This window comes from Dendronephthya gigantea, unplaced genomic scaffold, assembly GCF_004324835.1.
Source record: "Dendronephthya gigantea isolate DGI-Jeju-01 unplaced genomic scaffold, DenGig_1.0 000037F, whole genome shotgun sequence".
Classification (NCBI taxonomy): domain Eukaryota; kingdom Metazoa; phylum Cnidaria; class Anthozoa; order Malacalcyonacea; family Nephtheidae; genus Dendronephthya; species Dendronephthya gigantea.
The window spans coordinates 1,928,333-1,934,874 of NW_021163047.1; the positions used below are offsets into that span (position 1 = coordinate 1,928,333).

At 35.4% G+C, this 6,542-nt stretch overlaps 1 long non-coding RNA gene across 1 annotated transcript; it reads right to left on the minus strand.

Moving 5' to 3' along the window:
• Positions 1–1,169: 1,169 nt before the first annotated feature.
• On the minus strand, positions 1,170–2,132 carry LOC114526169. The gene is made up of 4 exons (XR_003687315.1): positions 2,065–2,132; positions 1,781–1,916; positions 1,464–1,686; positions 1,170–1,353 (listed from the first exon to the last, which is right to left on the minus strand). It is a non-coding gene; the product is annotated as an uncharacterized LOC114526169 (long non-coding RNA).
• Positions 2,133–6,542: the final 4,410 nt, after the last annotated feature.

Below are 6,542 nucleotides of genomic sequence, written 5' to 3' on the forward strand. Positions count from 1 at the left end.
CAAATAAATGTTTGAAATTAATGTGACTATAGTCTATATTTGGCCACCTAAGTGTATATTGTATATTAAATATGAGTCGTGTGTGAACTGCAACTTTCATATGTGATATTATACCTAAATAGCCTATATAATTGTCCACATGACCACATAGGTTTGTCGACATGTGTGGTCAACATGTGCACATGTATGTACATGCTCAATGTCCACTGTCCAGAGGACCAGACCTTGACATCAACAACTTGAATGTAAAAATAATATATTGAGATATTTAAGTTGATATGTTGAGATATTAGAGTGTTGTTCTTTAGTAATTAACACACAGAACACAACGTTGTCAGACAGCAATAATACTATTCAGGACATTCATGATATTAATTTATTAACCTGTGACGGTATTATTTATACTTTCAACAATGACATTAAAGAAATATTCAAACTCATTACTATTATTATCTTAATTTCTTGCAACTGTATTTACATAATTATTTACATCCAGAGGTTAGTTATTTACAATTAAACTATATATTTACACTTAATTTGTACAGGCACAAGTACTACATTTCTAATAAAATACATAAAAAAATTTCTAAACACTCTAATGAAGCTTAACAATAAAAGTTTTCTGCAAGGGCAGTTGCAAAGTCTACACCAATACAGCTTGCATGGAAAAATTGACAACATCTGTCACAACCCAGCCAGTCATCTCCACCATCCCCCCTGCAGATTTTGCAGACACTTGCATTTCGTCCACTATAAAAATATAAAAGATTTGACTGTACTCCCAAGCCCAATTTTGCTCATTGGTACTCAGTAAAACAAAACAAACATTTGATTTACCTGTCAATGTCATCGTAGCATGACCCACATATATATATCATAAGAAATAACATACATAAATTGGCTTTAATTCAGGCACCATTGTCTTGATCTTCTGGGTCTTCTGACACTGAGGGAAAGTAGCAATCTAAAATAAAAACAATAAAATGTTCAGAATTGTACTATTTTATTGGTATCCTTATCACCTAAATACACATGGGGGCACACTTACAAACTCCTTTACATCTTCTGTGATTGATCTCCAATAAAAGCGTTCTGAGATGTTTGCCTCAGTGCGCTTCTCACCCATGTGCCCTCCAGACAAGCCATTGCCATGGATATCGTTAAGTACACGATCAATCTAAAACAAGTTATAAGTGGTGAATTTACATGGGTATTTTACTAATTTACTAATTGCATAATGCATACTATACTAACCTCATCCCTGTTAAATAGTACCTTTGCTTTTTTTGGTACCTGATCGTTTTTCGCCTTTCTTTCCATGTTGACCAATGTAATAAAGACTGTTATTTATTTCTAAAATTAGTATTATAATTAGTGCTATTCATTCATTCACTAATGTTAAATGTAAACAAAACATAATATACTGTGTCCTCCCACTCTGTTCAGTCTGTTGTGTAACTTACAGCTAGCTTTCACTAAGTTGGAATTCATTTTCCAATGAATAATACCAAGCAACAATACCCAGTAGGAATGAAATAAATCATAGACAATCCATTGCAAATCTTTGATGAGGAAACTTGGCTCTGGCCACAATAATACCAAGCAATATATTTCCAGTAAATCCAAAGCATAAAATAAATCACAAATCCACCCAAAGCCAAGTAAAAACCAAGTAAATAATAACAGCTATATCGATGAAAAAATTAATTTAAACTTTACCAATATCATTTAAAAAGCACAAAAATCACACAGACTTTGCTATGCCTTGCCAATACCATACCTTCATACACAAAGTTTCTTGAGAATTCTGAAAGCGCATGGAAGGCTTTTCTCCTCGTGGTCTTCTCCAAATTTTCCAAGTGCGCTGGCATCTGGCGTCCTGACTTCAGGAACTCCAGAACATCTTGTAAAGAAACCTATTTTTATGAAATAACAAGAAAATTTTTTCACAAACAAACTTTATATTCTTTCATGGCATTCAAAATTCGAAAGAAAATAAAAGTCAGAGGCGTCCTGACTAAATTGTGCGGTGTTCGATCGCTATAAAATCCAAGTTCTACATACCTTGTGTTTATTTATCTTTGTTTTAGGCTTTGTATCGACACTGGCAGTATTGGTCCCAGTCGTAAAATTAACAATCCGTTTCACATTTTGCCACCATTTCTTTGGGTTTTGGTTATGAAAGGGTTTTATATTTTGTGCATAGAATTTGTGCTTGGCTTTTCGAATCTCTGCTACAATTAAATTCCGTAGTACCTTGGATTGGGAGAATCTTCCAAGTTGGTATGCTCTATCTCGTTTCTGCATTAGTTGTTTAATTCTACCATTTATAAAAGGTTTATCGTCTTCTTGGATTTTAACTGACTTTGACGGAAAAAAGTTTTCGATCATCTCGAATGTTATTTCTAAAAATTTATTAACCTTGTCGTTTACACAAGGGATATCCAATACAGGCGACCAATTGTACTCACTAATATACTGCTCAAATGCTTGAAGCGACGAGGATTTCAAAGGTCGGACCTTTATCCGCTTTGCCTTTTGTTCCTTTTTGTTTCCTTCTTTAGATGACCATATGATTGTACTATGGTCAGAGTTTCCAATTGGAGCTAAGATGTGTGGTGTTTGATAGAGATTCATAATATCTGTGAATATAAGGTCAAGTATTGCGGACTTTCGAGTAGGTTTTTTAACTACTTGTTTTAGGTGGCATTGGGTGGTTATAGTTTTAATGTTAAAGCCATTACTTGCAGGATTAAAATCACCAGCAGCGATAATTGATGTGCTTGGCATGTCCTTTTGGTGGTCAACCAATAGTAAGGCATAACGAGATTAGGGACGTAACAGCTCAGTGGCTAAATGAAGTGTGTGCTGATGTGGTAAAAGAGCCATCACTTCAGCCACTCTCAGGTGAAGTCATACTACCACGCACAGCGAACAGGCAAGATGAAGCAAGGCTAGACATCCAAGCAAAGGGATTCTGGAATCGGCAGCAAGATGCATTTTTTGATGTGAGGGTTTTCCACCCAAACGCACCGAGTTACCGAAACAACAGCATACCTTCACTATACAGGCAGCATGAGATGGCGAAGAAAAGAGAATATGGTGATCGCGTAAGGGAAGTAGAATATGCCACCTTTACACCATTGGTATTCTCAAACAACTGGTGGAATGGGTAAAGAGACCGCCATTGCATTTAAACATCTGGCGGAGTTGCTGGCAGAGAAGAGAAAGACGGAGTATGGCATCACACTGGCTTGGATGCGATGCAAAGTATCATTTGCTGCGCTAATACGCTCAGCGGTGATGGCAATACGAGGTAGTCAATCCTGTGTTCATCGAGAACAAAACCCGGACATTGAACTAGCACATAGAGAAAGCGGTCTGAGAGCTTGACTTTCATTTTAATTTTAATTTTGAACTGTAGCCACATATCATTTCTAGTGAACAGAGCAATCAACTTATTTTTACTGTAGATAAATGTCTATAATTGTTTTAAATTGTATTTTAATTTATTTGTAAATAAACATATTTATTATTATTTAAAAAAAAACAACAAAAAAAACAATCAAAAGTCACTGACTTAATAAAATAAACATAATGTAATTATTATATTTATCACGTTGTATCCCCAAGCATCCGCAATTTTTTCCCACAGACAGCGGGAACATCTTTGTTGGTTGAGCGCGTCTTTAAATTTAGCATTCATCCGCCAATCGCTCACTTAGCTGAGCCGCCTTGCGAGGGCCAGTGAACTCAATTAAGACTGGAACGCTAGCTCTCTCACTTTCCCTCTCACTTTCCCTCATTAATGAGTGAAACCAAAATGGCGGATCATGGCTAATTACTAACAAAATACGTCTTCACTTCTTGAATTGCTCTTCGCATTCATCTAACCGAGAAACTATACAGACCAAAACATAAGTCTCCCATCCTCGATGAAATACTGCCATAGTATTTCTAGAATATGAAATTTCCGCTTTGCCTTTCGCTTTTGCCTTCGACTTCAAGCCTGCATGTCTTGATCTGTATCACTATCAGACATTGCTTATAAAGTGCGATGTGAAATGTCTTCCCGAGTAAAACTAAAACAACGCTGTTCACAATCCTGCATCTGAAGCCATGTTTCAGTGGGTTTAACATTTTAAAATAAGCTTTCTTATGTGAACTACACAGCGTCTAAATTAACAGTGATTAAACATTACGTCTGAATCTGGCTAAAAACTTAACAAAAAGCTCGCCTTCCATGCATAAGTATCGCAACAGCTAGCAAACTAGTGTTTAGTCAATATATTTGACCAACCAAAGCCAATGTCAAAAGCAGTTCAAAAAATTTTCTCTTAAACATAACAGTTTCAACAAAATGACGGGCTGCTTTTTTATTTTCAAATCGTTCGTTTTTTCCAGGCTTACAATTAATGCAAACTGGATCGTTCTACAAACACATCCTTTGTCTACACCGTCCATTCCCGTTACAACGACAGCATCGAGTCATATTTAAACTACAAACAACTACAATACTTACGTGGTGTACCTACAAGCTAATTTACGTAACTATTATTTGCTTTAACCACGGGGAGAAAATATTTAAAAATGTTTATATATTGTATTTATATGGAGTATAGAAGAACATACGTGGTAAATTATATCGTGCATGTGCATGACAAATACTTTTATCTTGTAACTTCACGGTTATACAATAATATAAATAATATATTTGAGAAATAGGAAGTTTGAAATCAATTGTGTAAATGTCTTAATAATTTTAATCCTTCCTGGGTTTTATAGTATTATATTCATTTTTGTTCTTTTAGGCCAGTTTAATTTGCCCGCCTAAAACGATTACATGCAAATCTCTACCCCGGCAACTTAGCAGGGCGTGGCAAACGAGCTAGGATTGGAGGGAGGTGTCACGTAATATTGTCCAACTTTTGATAATGGAAAATGAAAATTTGTGTATGACATTGTGCAGGAGATTGGTCCACTTTTCCATGAGTATCACGAGCCTTAAATATTCATAAATACTGAAACAAATGTTGTTGTATATTTGATCAATTTACTTACAAATAACAAAGCAATTTGACCAACTTTTTATCATTCTAAATTATCAGGGGGTGTCTCACCCCTCACACCATCCCCTATCCCCAATCGCCACGCCCATATCGGCAAGCGGAGCTGGCCCGCTTGACACCACCTAAGCCCGAGCTGACCCGGTTGCATGTAACAGAAACGTTTCAATTGACTATAATAAACTATAGGAAACGGGCCAGCCTCGCCCATGCAATCCGCCCCTTACATCATGACGCGGGTTCACATCACTATACATGGACCTATTCCAAGTAGAGCAAGAGGCCTATTGCGAGATACACAAAGACAAGGCTAGTCAGGTTTTCTATACTGGAAAAATTCCAAAATAATTTGTTCATTTCTAAATTTTGATTGAAGGAAACTTTGCCTTTTGTATCTTCTGACTTAAAATAAATGATTTAATATTCGAAAAAATAAGATCTGATTATAGCCTGACTACACCAAGAAATTGTACTTCGCCACAGGCTTCTTTCACCTTTTCCAAAAGGTTTATGTACTTTATCTTCCAGAGGAGCTTCAAAAAATTGCTTTAGAATATAAAAATGGAATGCTAAAAACGTCTGATAAAAGTTTGTCTGACAAAAGAGGAAACTAATTCTAAAAGTAAAGATATCATGATTCATCACTCATTCCAGCTATTTTAGATCAGGTAAATCATTGACCTAAACCTTCCTTGTTATTCATTTCACTCAAGTCTCTGACTATATTAAGAAAGATGAACAAAAATATCCTTCATTTTATAGCTTCGTTTTCCTGGCTACGAAAATAATTTCCTTTTAGATTTTAACTTCTAATGGAGGAAATTGTATTTTCCTATCTTCGGATATAAACACCTCTAAGTTTCAGGAAAATAACATAAACAATTGAAAACATATTGCTTCAGTCACGGCGTAATTTTTTTGGTTTCTTTCAGAGCCTTTTTTTATCCAAAGCGGAAAAACAAGTAATAATGATCCATGTTAATTATAGAAGGATTTTTTGTTCATCGTCTTCCGTTAGGAACAGTAAAGCAACTAAAGAGGGCTATTATACTGAATTCCTGTGTGTAGAATAAACTGAACGCTTAACAAGTAAGAGGCTGAATATTCATGTACGCTTATCACAAGTACACAAAGGAAGTATGTGAATTAATCGATCTCACACGCAGGTTATAAAAACACGCAGCAGGAAAATCTCTTGGATACAAAATATATTTTAAAAATATTTTTCTACTAATATTACACAGTTCAAACGTTTTCATAGACATATTCCGTGTTCGTTAAATCCGTTGACTAGTTAAAGTTAATTGCCTTTTTTTAAAAAAAAATATATCAGACAATTTGCGTGCGTTTCGCCGTTAAAACAAGAAATTCCATGCTCAACAATTTACATCACGAAAGGAAAAACTAAAAAAACGTTTCAACGATTTCCGTGGTTTTCGCATTTCAGGACGTTCCATAGCTGGACGTTTTGATTTA